Consider the following 12,306-nt stretch of genomic DNA (forward strand, 5'->3'; position numbering starts at 1 on the left):
GCTTCTACACCGGCCCGTCGCGGGCGTATTCGACGAGGTTTATTAGTCCGTTGCTTGACACCCGCGCCCCTCCCGGCTTCCCGCAAGATCCCCCTTGATCAGAGCTGCATTGCGATCCGCTCGGAGCAGCCGCGCCCGGGCCGTGTTTTGCAGCGTCATTGTACGACATTTGGCGAGGATGGGCGTGAGCTTTTCACCCACTTCGCTTGCAACCCGGGCCACGTTCGACCGACGGGCGCGGCGAAACTCCGGCGAGGTCAGGCGGGTGAGATATTTTCGTTCACAGAATGTCGCGCGGGTGTGCGTCGAAGTTTTCTGCCCTTTGTGTTAGGGTCCATTGTTTGTCCACAGTGTCGACCCTCCCTTTTGATTTTGCGCCCGGGACCTAACCGACGCTGTCGCTGGGCCCCGCCAGAGCTGCGCCGTGCCTGGCGGGCCGGCAAAGGCGAGTGTTGCAAGCGTAGAGGTGGAAGACCTCGCGCACACCAACACGACCTGCCGGGACCAAAGCTGCTGCCCGCTCGGCTCCGCCAGAGATGCACCTCGCTTTGAGGGACAGGGGGCGCGGTGTGCAATCAAAGGGAAGAAAAACTTCGGAATCAAATCGCGCGAAGGTCCGGGACCGAACAGACGCCACCCGCTTGGCCCTGCCGGAGTTGCGCGGGGCAGGTAGGGCCGAGAGTGGTGTGTGTGACAAGCGAAGCGGAGGAACACCTCACGCCCGCCCGTGAGAAATTTCGGACCGAGCCGTTTTTGCCCACGACGTTGCTCCGCTGCGGCGCTCAGGCTGTTCCGACGAGGATGTTGGGGCGGAGCGCTGGGAGAACCGCGGGTGTTAAGCAAAGTGTTCGGCTTCGTGAGAGATGAAGAGAGGAACCACGCGCAGACACAAAAAGCACAGAAGGGTTTTATTGCCAGTAAGCGAGACAGGCCGAGGTGGTCACAACTGAAAGGTAGTCAAAATGATCAATTCGAGGAGTGCAGGAATCCTGGAGCGGTACGGCGTCGTCGACACGGCAGGAAGGATCTCTGACGAAGTGACAATGGGTGGCTCTTCAGGCTGGCTTTTATGCTGCAAGTGGCAGATGAGATAACGACTCGCAGGTGTGTCGGGGAGGCAGGTGCACTGATTAGAGAAGCGCCCATCCCACACTGAAAAAGGTAACAATAACTTTTTGGGAGCGGCAAATTACCCCACAGGAGAACAGAGAAATAGTGGTTTGATTTCATGGAGTTCGTGGCGCAATGCATGAGGCGTCTGACTACAAATCAGGTCATGCTCGGCCAAAGAGAGGGCGTCCACCAGGTTGAAAAAGAGATGAAGAGCAAACACTGTCAATACATAATAAAGTTTCTCTGTCCCAATATCCAAAAAAAAGCCCAGTCCAAAGTAGCAAGATTAAGAAAATCTTTTAAAAAAACGCTCACATGGGGCGGATTTTGAGCCTTGACTATGCAGTGATATTAATAATAATTGTAATAATAATCATGAAAAAGTGTGATGGTGGCGTGGCATTCATTTATCTTTTGAATTGGTGCGTTTAGATTTTTGTTTTTTGCTTTTCCTTGTATTTGGGTGTAGGTTCAAGCACAGCTCATGTTCACACAACGCACATTTTATCTCATTATTTTTAGAGGGTCACATGAAATCATATGGAAGGCTGCAATGGCCAACTCTCACCAGCAGAGGCTATGGTAAAGTGCTGGCCGTGCATGGACAAATAGGGCTCTCGCATTTCAGAAAGCACAAGAGTGACACAACGTGGCATCAGCTCTGAGCAGCAAATATTGTCAATTCATTGTCAATTTTTTCCGTCCCAAGAACCCCCCAAAAAAGTCAAAAGAGCCAAGATTTTTTAAAAACGCTCACATCAGAAGGATTTTGAGGCGTGTCAATGCAAAAAAAAGAAAAAAGAAAAAAGACAATTAAAAGTGTGATGGGGACACGACGTTTTTTGAATTCTAAATTGATATGTTTCGATTTTTTTTTGCTTTCACATGTATTTGGTTTGAGATTCGATTGCAGCTCATGTTCACAGGGCGGACATTTTATGTTGTTGCTTATTTTTAGAGGGTCATAAAAAATCCCATACTTGACTTCTTCGTTTACAGTTGACCGAATAGGGATGATTGTTTTATTTGGGAGCAGAGAGATGTTGACTTAAATTCGCGGAGTTTATGATGCCACGGATAACGTGTCTCAATACGATTCAGTATTCGTTCGCGGAACGTCGCGCGGCTGGAAGTCGACGTTTTCTGCCCTTTGCGTTCGAAACCATTGTGTGTCCACGGTGCCGCCCCTCCCTTTTTTTCTGTCTTTTTCAGTGTGGGCTGGGCACCTCTCGAATCAGTGCACCTGCCTCCCCTACACACGTGCGAGTCTTCATCTCATCTGCCACTTGCACCATAAAAGTCAGCGTGAACAGCCACCCGTTGCCAGTTCGTCAGCGATCCTTCCTACCGAGCGAGCTGCTGCCACGCCGTTACGCTCCAGCATTTCTGCACTCCTCAACGTGATCATTTTGACTAGCTTTCAGTTGTTTACACCTCGACCTGACCAACCTTGTGGCAATAAAACCCCTCTTCGTTTTTGGTGTCTGTGTGTGGTTCTTGTATTGATCTCTCACGAAACCTAACACTTTAATTCACATTCGACCCAAACTCCTCCTTTGGAGCGTCCCTCGCGCCGAAACGGTGCAGCATCGAGGGTGCCGTGGGCATAAACAACTCGGTACGACATTTCGCGCGGGTGGGCGTGAGATGTTCCTCCGCTTCACTGGTAACCCTGGATACTCTCCGCCGTACGGGTGCCGTGCGCCCCGAACCCGAAGCAATGAGGGACATTTTAGGGCGGTCGGGTTCGGGTAGGGCTCGGGCTCGGGCTCGGGCCGCCCGATCTTACCTCTGCTCCGGCGGGGCCAAGCGGGTGGCATCCGTTCGGTCCCGGACCTTCGTGCTGTTTGATTACCAAGTTTTTCTTCCCTTTGATCGCACACCGCGGCCCCCTGGTCCTCAAAGCGATTTCCATCTCTGGCGGGGACGTCGGCACGGCGCAGCTCCGGTTCGAAACCAATTTTTTGGGGTGTGATTTTTGTACATCATATAGCCACTGACACCAATACACAACCAAGACACCCAAGGACACTTTACAATAACAAAAAACACAAAACAATACGGGTTGAGCAGCTGTCATTTTTTTGTGAGAGTTAATTTTTTTCCAGAACAACACTCACAAAATTAGATATAGGTCTACATGACTTCCAACATTGTGATGTGCACTCACAGCAGCAATACCAGTTTTCGGCCTCTCAATTCATGCAAATTCTTCTCAAGACACTGCTCATGGTACCAACTTTCGCACTGGGTCTCGTCAAAAGGGGGCCGGGGGGAGAGAACCCTAACATCGCAAGATTATATGTTCGGAAATTTCAATCAGGAATACTCTAAGTTGCTTTTAAAATTCAATTTTCTTCTTTTACTTGAACCAACCCAATTTCAATGATGCATGCAAAGCATCATGAAGACAATGTCGATGCAAGATAAATTGTGTGTTCTTCTATTGTAAAAATCACTCGTTTTGTCAGAGGACCTTTTCGAGGTGGTTTTGCCATTTAGAGCATGCCACAGTGCATGGCGAGAAAAAATACGACAACATGACGGAATATCAGGGAACATTAAACTTAAAATTCACAGTGTGTAAACATGGGATTGAAATGTTATCTTGACATTTTATTTTCATCAGAGCAGTGAATAACACGAGATTTTTCGTTGTGGTACAAGTCATAAAAAATGACTTTCTAAAAGCTTTCAGAATTCATCCCTGGTATCAACACTTCCTTTTCATGAAGTAGTTTGAAACAAAATATATCTTTGGCATCATTTCTGGATGCCACAATTAAACATTTTTTGCATGGGTGATCATCATCCAATAAACCTGCTGTGGTCAGTATTTCTGACGATTGTCTTGTTCTCTTATTTTCCATCGCCACATAATGTTCTAAAATTGATGCACGGAATGTCTGGGGAAGGCCTTCATCAGTTCCAATCTTAATTTGATCACACAACACATTCCTATGAAGATATGTTTAAACTCAGAAAACGTGCTCAGCTCGGGCGTAAAATGCATTTAAAGCAATAAAAACTCAAATTGAGTGTCACGCCTAAACCAAAGGACTTATGCACACACTTCAACATGTATTTAGTTCAGGATGTCCTCCTGAAGCCTAAATGAGCATTAATTTGACTACACAACTCATTCCTATGAAGATACATTCAAACTCACAAAACGTGCTCAGCTCGGGCTGAAAATGCATTTAAAGCAATAAAAACTCAAATTGAGTGTCACGCCTAAACCAAAGGACTTATGCACACACTTCAACATGTATTTTGTTCAGATGACCACCTGAAGCCTAAATGAGCATTAATTTGACCACACAACTCATTCCTATGAAGATACATTCAAAGTCAGAAAGCGCGCTCAAGCTCGGGCTGGAAATGCATTTAAAGCAATAAAAACTCAAATTGAGTGTCACGCCAAAACCAAAGGACTTATGCACACACTTCAACATGTATTTTGTTCAGGATGACCTCCTGAAGCCTAAATGAGCAATAATTTGACCACACATTTCATTCCTATGAAGATAAGTTCAAAGTCAGAAAGCGCGCTCAGCTCGGGCTGAAAATGCATTTAAAGCAATAAAAACTCAAATTGAGTGTCACGCCTAAACCAAAGGACTTATGCACACACTTCAACATGTATTTAGTTCAGGATGGCCTCCTGAAGCCTAAATGAGCATTAATTTGACTACACAACTCATTCCTATGAAGATACATTCAAAGTCAGAAAGCGTGCTCAGCTCGGGCTGAAAATGCATTTAAAGCAATAAAAACTCAAATTGAGTGTCACGCCTAAACCAAAGGACTTATGCACACACTTCAACATGTATTTAGTTCAGGAAGTCATCCTGAAGCCTAAATGAGCATTAATTTGACCACACAACTCATTCCTATGAAGATACATTCAAACTCACAAAAGGTGCTCAGCTCGGGCTGAAAATGCATTTAGAGCAATAAAAACTCAAATTGAGTGTCACGCCTAAACCAAAGGACTTATGCACACACTTCATGTATTTTGTTCAGGATGGCTTCCTGAAGCCTAAATGAGCATTATTTTGACTACACAACTCATTCCTATGAAGATACATTCAAAGTCAGAAAGCGCGCTCAGCTCGGGCTGAAAATGCATTTAAAGCAATAAAAACTCAAATTGAGTGTCACACCTAAACCAAAGGACTTATGCACACTCTTCAACATGTATTTTGTTCAGGATGACCACCTGAAGCCTAAATGAGCATTAATTTGACCACACAACTCATTCCTATGAAGATACATTCAAACTCACAAAACGTGCTCAGCTCGGGCTGAAAATGCATTTAGAGCAATAAAAACTCAAATTGAGTGTCACGCCTAAACCAAAGGACTTATGCACACACTTCAACATGTATTTTGTTCAGGATGGCCTCCTGAAGCCTAAATGAGCATTAATTTGACTACACAACTCATTCCTATGAAGATACATTCAAACTCACGAAACGAGCTCAGCTCGGGCTGGAAATGCATTTAAAGCAATAAAAACTCAAATTGAGTGTCACGCCAAAACCAAAGGACATATGCACACACTTGAACATGTATTTAGTTCAGGAGGTCATCCTGAAGCCTAAATGAGCATTAATTTGACCACACAACTCATTCCTATGAAGATACATTCAAAGTCAGAAAGCGCGCTCAAGCTCGGGCTGAAAATGCATTTAAAGCAATAAAAACTCAAATTGAGTGTCACACCTAAACCAAAGGACTTATGCACACTCTTCAACATGTATTTTGTTCAGGATGACCACCTGAAGCCTAAATGAGCATTAATTTGACCACACAACTCATTCCTATGAAGATACATTCAAACTCACAAAACGTGCTCAGCTCGGGCTGAAAATGCATTTAGAGCAATAAAAACTCAAATTGAGTGTCACGCCTAAACCAAAGGACTTATGCACACACTTCAACATGTATTTTGTTCAGGATGGCCTCCTGAAGCCTAAATGAGCATTAATTTGACTACACAACTCATTCCTATGAAGATACATTCAAAGTCAGAAAGCGTGCTCAGCTCGGGCTGAAAATGCATTTAAAGCAATAAAAACTCAAATTGAGTGTCACACCTAAACCAAAGGACTTATGCACACACTTCAACATGTATTTTGTTCAGGATGACCTCCTGAAGCCTATAGGAGCATTAATTTGACCACACAACTCATTCCTATGAAGATACATTCAAACTCACAAAACGAGCTCAGCTCGGGCTGGAAATGCATTTAAAGCAATAAAAACTCAAATTGAGTGTCACGCCAAAACCAAAGGACATATGCACACACTTGAACATGTATTTAGTTCAGGAGGTCATCCTGAAGCCTAAATGAGCATTAATTTGACCACACAACTCATTCCTATGAAGATACATTCAAACTCACAAAGATTGCTCAGCTCGGGCTGAAAATGCATTTAAAGCAATAAAAACTCAAATTGAGTGTCACGCCTAAACCAAAGGACGTATGCACACACTTCAACATGTATTTTGTTCAGGATGGCCTCCTGAAGCCTAAATGAGCATTAATTTGACTACACAACTCATTCCTATGAAGATACATTCAAAGTCAGACAAGCGCGCTCAAGCTCGGGCTGAAAATGCATTTAAAGCAATAAAAACTCAAATTGAGTGTCACACCTAAACCAAAGGACATATGCACACACTTCAACATGTATTTTGTTCAGGATGACCTCCTGAAGCCTATATGAGCATTAATTTGACCACACAACTCATTCCTATGAAGATATATTCAAACTCACAAAACGTGCTCAGCTCGGGCTGAAAATGCATTTAAAGCAATAAAAACTCAAATTGAGTGTCACGCCTAAAACCAAAGGACTTATGCACACACTTCAACATGTATTTAGTTCAGGATGTCCTCCTGAAGCCTAAATGAGCAGTAATTTGACTACACAACTCATTCCTATGAAGATACATTCAAAGTCAGAAAGCGCGCTCAGCTCAGGCTGAAAATGCTTTTAAAGCAATAAAAACTCAAATTGAGTGTCACACCTAAACCAAAGGACTTATGCACACACTTCAACATGTATTTTGTTCAGGATGACCTCCTGAAGCCTATATGAGCATTAATTTGATCACACAACTCATTCCTATAGAGATACATTCAAACTCACAAAACGTGCTCAGCTCGGGCTGAAAATGCATTTAAAGCAATAAAAACTCAAACTGAGTGTCACGCCTAAACCAAAAGACGTATGCACACTCTTCAACATGTATTTTGTTCAGGATGACCACCTGAAGCCTAAATGAGCATTAATTTGACCACACAACACATTCCTATGAAGATACATTCAAACTCACAAAAGGTGCTCAGCTCGGGCTGAAAATGCATTTAGAGCAATAAAAACTCAAATTGAGTATCACGCCTAAACCAAAGGACTTATGCACACACTTCAACATGTATTTTGTTCAGGATGGCCTCCTGAAGCCTAAATGAGCATTAATTTGACTACACAACTCATTCCTATGAAGATACATTCAAAGTCAGAAAGCGCGCTCAAGCTCGGGCTGGAAATGCATTTAAAGCAATAAAAACTCAAATTGAGTGTCACGCCAAAACCAAAGGACATATGCACACACTTCAACATGTATTTAGTTCAGGAGGTCATCCTGAAGCCTAAATGAGCATTAATTTGACCACACACCTCATTCCTATGAAGATACATTCAAACTCACAAAAAGTGCTCAGCTCGGGCTGAAAATGCATTTAAAGCAATAAAAACTCAAATTGAGTGTCACGCCTAAACCAAAGGACTTATGCACACACTTCAACATGTATTTTGTTCAGGATGGCCTCCTGAAGCCTAAATGAGCATTAATTTGACTACACAACTCATTCCTATGAAGATACATTCAAAGTCAGAAAGCGCGCTCAAGCTCGGGCTGAAAATGCATTTAAAGCAATAAAAACTCAAATTGAGTGTCACACCTAAACCAAAGGACTTATGCACACACTTCAACATGTATTTTGTTCAGGATGACCTCCTGAAGCCTATATGAGCATTAATTTGACCACACAACTCATTCCTATGAAGATACATTCAAAGTCAGAAAGCGCGCTCAAGCTCGGGCTGAAAATGCATTTAAAGCAATCAAACCTCAAATTGAGTGTCACACCTAAACCAAAGGACTTATGCACACACTTCAACATGTATTTTGTTCAGGATGACATCCTGAAGCCTAAATGAGCATTAATTTGACCACACAACTCATTCCTATGAAGATACATTCAAAGTCGCGCGCTCAAGCTCGGGCTGGAAATGCTTTTAAAGGAATAAAAATTAAAATTGAGTGTCACGCCTAAACCAAAGGACCTATGTACACACTTCAACATGTATTTTGTTCAGATGACCACCTGAAGCCTAAATGAGCATTAATTTGACCACAAAACTCATTCCTATGAAGATATATTCAAACTCACAAAACGTGCTCAGCTCGGGCTGAAAATGCATTTAAAGCAATAAAAACTCAAATTGAGTGTCACACCCAAACCAAAGGACTTATGCACACACTTAAACATGTATTTTGTTCAGGATGACACCCTGAAGCCGAAAACAGCATTAATTTGACTACACAACTCATTCCTATGAAGATACATTCAAAGTCAGAAAGCGCGCTCAGCTCAGGCTGAAAATGCTTTTAAAGCAATAAAAACTCAAATTGAGTGTCACACCTAAACCAAAGGACTTATGCACACACTTCAACATGTATTTTGTTCAGGATGACCTCCTGAAGCCTATATGAGCATTAATTTGATCACACAACTCATTCCTATAGAGATACATTCAAACTCACAAAACGTGCTCAGCTCGGGCTGAAAATGCATTTAAAGCAATAAAAACTCAAACTGAGTGTCACGCCTAAACCAAAAGACGTATGCACACTCTTCAACATGTATTTTGTTCAGGATGACCACCTGAAGCCTAAATGAGCATTAATTTGACCACACAACACATTCCTATGAAGATACATTCAAACTCACAAAAGGTGCTCAGCTCGGGCTGAAAATGCATTTAGAGCAATAAAAACTCAAATTGAGTATCACGCCTAAACCAAAGGACTTATGCACACACTTCAACATGTATTTTGTTCAGGATGGCCTCCTGAAGCCTAAATGAGCATTAATTTGACTACACAACTCATTCCTATGAAGATACATTCAAAGTCAGAAAGCGCGCTCAAACTCGGGCTGGAAATGCATTTAAAGCAATAAAAACTCAAATTGAGTGTCACGCCAAAACCAAAGGACATATGCACACACTTCAACATGTATTTAGTTCAGGAGGTCATCCTGAAGCCTAAATGAGCATTAATTTGACCACACACCTCATTCCTATGAAGATACATTCAAACTCACAAAAAGTGCTCAGCTCGGGCTGAAAATGCATTTAAAGCAATAAAAACTCAAATTGAGTGTCACGCCTAAACCAAAGGACTTATGCACACACTTCAACATGTATTTTGTTCAGGATGGCCTCCTGAAGCCTAAATGAGCATTAATTTGACTACACAACTCATTCCTATGAAGATACATTCAAAGTCAGAAAGCGCGCTCAAGCTCGGGCTGAAAATGCATTTAAAGCAATAAAAACTCAAATTGAGTGTCACACCTAAACCAAAGGACTTATGCACACACTTCAACATGTATTTTGTTCAGGATGACCTCCTGAAGCCTATATGAGCATTAATTTGACCACACAACTCATTCCTATGAAGATACATTCAAAGTCAGAAAGCGCGCTCAAGCTCGGGCTGAAAATGCATTTAAAGCAATCAAACCTCAAATTGAGTGTCACACCTAAACCAAAGGACTTATGCACACACTTCAACATGTATTTTGTTCAGGATGACATCCTGAAGCCTAAATGAGCATTAATTTGACCACACAACTCATTCCTATGAAGATACATTCAAAGTCGCGCGCTCAAGCTCGGGCTGGAAATGCTTTTAAAGGAATAAAAATTTAAATTGAGTGTCACGCCTAAACCAAAGGACCTATGTACACACTTCAACATGTATTTACTTCAGAATGTCCTCCTGAAGCCTAAATGAGCAGTAATTTGACTACACAACTCATTCCTATGAAGATACATTCAAACTCACAAAACGTGCTCAGCTCGGGCTGAAAATGCATTTAAAGCAATAAAAACTCAAATTGAGTGTCACACCCAAACCAAAGGACTTATGCACACACTTAAACATGTATTTTGTTCAGGATGACACCCTGAAGCCGAAAAGAGCATTAATTTGACCACACAACTCATTCCTATGAAGATACATTCAAACTCACAAAACGAGCTCAGCTCGGGCTGAAAATGCATTAAAGCAATAAAAACTCAAATTGAGTGTCACGCCTAAACCAAAGGACTTATGCACACACTTCATGTATTTAGTTCAGGATGTCCTCCGGAAGCCTAAATGAGCAGTAATTTGACTACACAACTCATTCCTATGAAGATACATTCAAAGTCAGAAAGCGAGCTCAAGCTCGGGCTGGAAATGCATTTAAAGCAATAAAAACTCAAATTGATTGTCACGCCTAAACCAAAGGACTTATGCACACACTTCAACATGTATTTAGTTCAGGATGTCCTCCGGAAGCCTAAATGAGCAGTAATTTGACTACACAACTCATTCCTATGAAGATACATTCAAACTCAAAAAACGTGCTCAGCTCGGCAGAAAATGCATTTGAAGCAATAAAAACTCAAATTGAGTGTCACGCCTAAACCAAAGGACTTATGCACACACTTTAACATGTATTTTGTTCAGGATGGCCTCCTGAAGCCTAAATGAGCATTAATTTGACTACACAACTCATTCCTATGAAGATACATTCAAAGTCAGAAAGCGTGCTCAGCTCGGGCTGAAAATGCATTTAAAGCAATAAAAACTCAAATTGAGTGTCACGCCTAAACCAAAGGACTTTTGCACACACTTAAACATGTATTTTGTTCAGGATGACCTCCTGAAGCCTATAGGAGCATTAATTTGACCACACAACTCATTCCTATGAAGATACATTCAAACTCACAAAACGAGCTCAGCTCAGGCTGGAAATGCATTTAAAGCAATAAAAACTCAAATTGAGTGTCACGCCAAAACCAAAGGACATATGCACACACTTGAACATGGATTTAGTTCAGGAAGTCATCCTGAAGCCTAAATGAGCATTAATTTGACCACACAACTCATTCCTATGAAGATACAATCAAACTCACAAAAGGTGCTCAGCTCGGGCTGAAAATGCATTTAGAGCAATAAAAACTCAAATTGAGTGTCACGCCTAAACCAAAGGACTTATGCACACACTTCATGTATTTTGTTCAGGATGGCTTCCTGAAGCCTAAATGAGCATTAATTTGACTACACAACTCATTCCTATGAAGATACATTCAAAGTCAGAAAGCGCGCTCAGCTCGGGCTGAAAATGCATTTAAAGCAATAAAAACTCAAATTGAGTGTCACACCTAAACCAAAGGACTTATGCAGACACTTCAACATGTATTTTGTTCAGGATGACCTCCTGAAGCCTATATGAGCATTAATTTGATCTGACAAATCATTCCTTTGAAGATACATTAAAACTCAGAAAACGTGCTCATCTCGGGCTGAAAATGCATTTAAAGCAATAAAAACTCAAACTGAGTGTCACGCCTAAACCAAAAGACTTATGCACACTCTTCAACATGTATTTTGTTCAGGATGACCACCTGAAGCCTAAATGAGCATTAATTTGACCACACAACTCATTCCTATGAAGATACATTCAAACTCACAAAACGTGCTCAGCTCGGGCTGAAAATGCATTTAGAGCAATAAAAACTCAAATTGAGTGTCACGCCTAAACCAAAGGACTTATGCACACACTTCAACATGTATTTTGTTCAGGATGGCCTCCTGAAGCCTAAATGAGCATTAATTTGACTACACAACTCATTCCTATGAAGATACATTCAAAGTCAGAAAGCGTGCTCAGCTCGGGCTGAAAATGCATTTAAAGCAATAAAAACTCTAATTGAGTGTCACACCTAAACCAAAGGACTTATGCAGACACTTCAACATGTATTTTGTTCAGGATGACCTCCTGAAGCCTATATGAGCATTAATTTGATCTGACAAATCATTCCTTTGAAGATACATTA

The sequence above is a fragment of the Hippocampus guttulatus genome, chromosome 14 (genome assembly GCF_054856545.1).
Source record: "Hippocampus guttulatus isolate MCC_2025c chromosome 14, RoL_Hgut_1.0, whole genome shotgun sequence".
NCBI lineage: Eukaryota > Metazoa > Chordata > Actinopteri > Syngnathiformes > Syngnathidae > Hippocampus > Hippocampus guttulatus.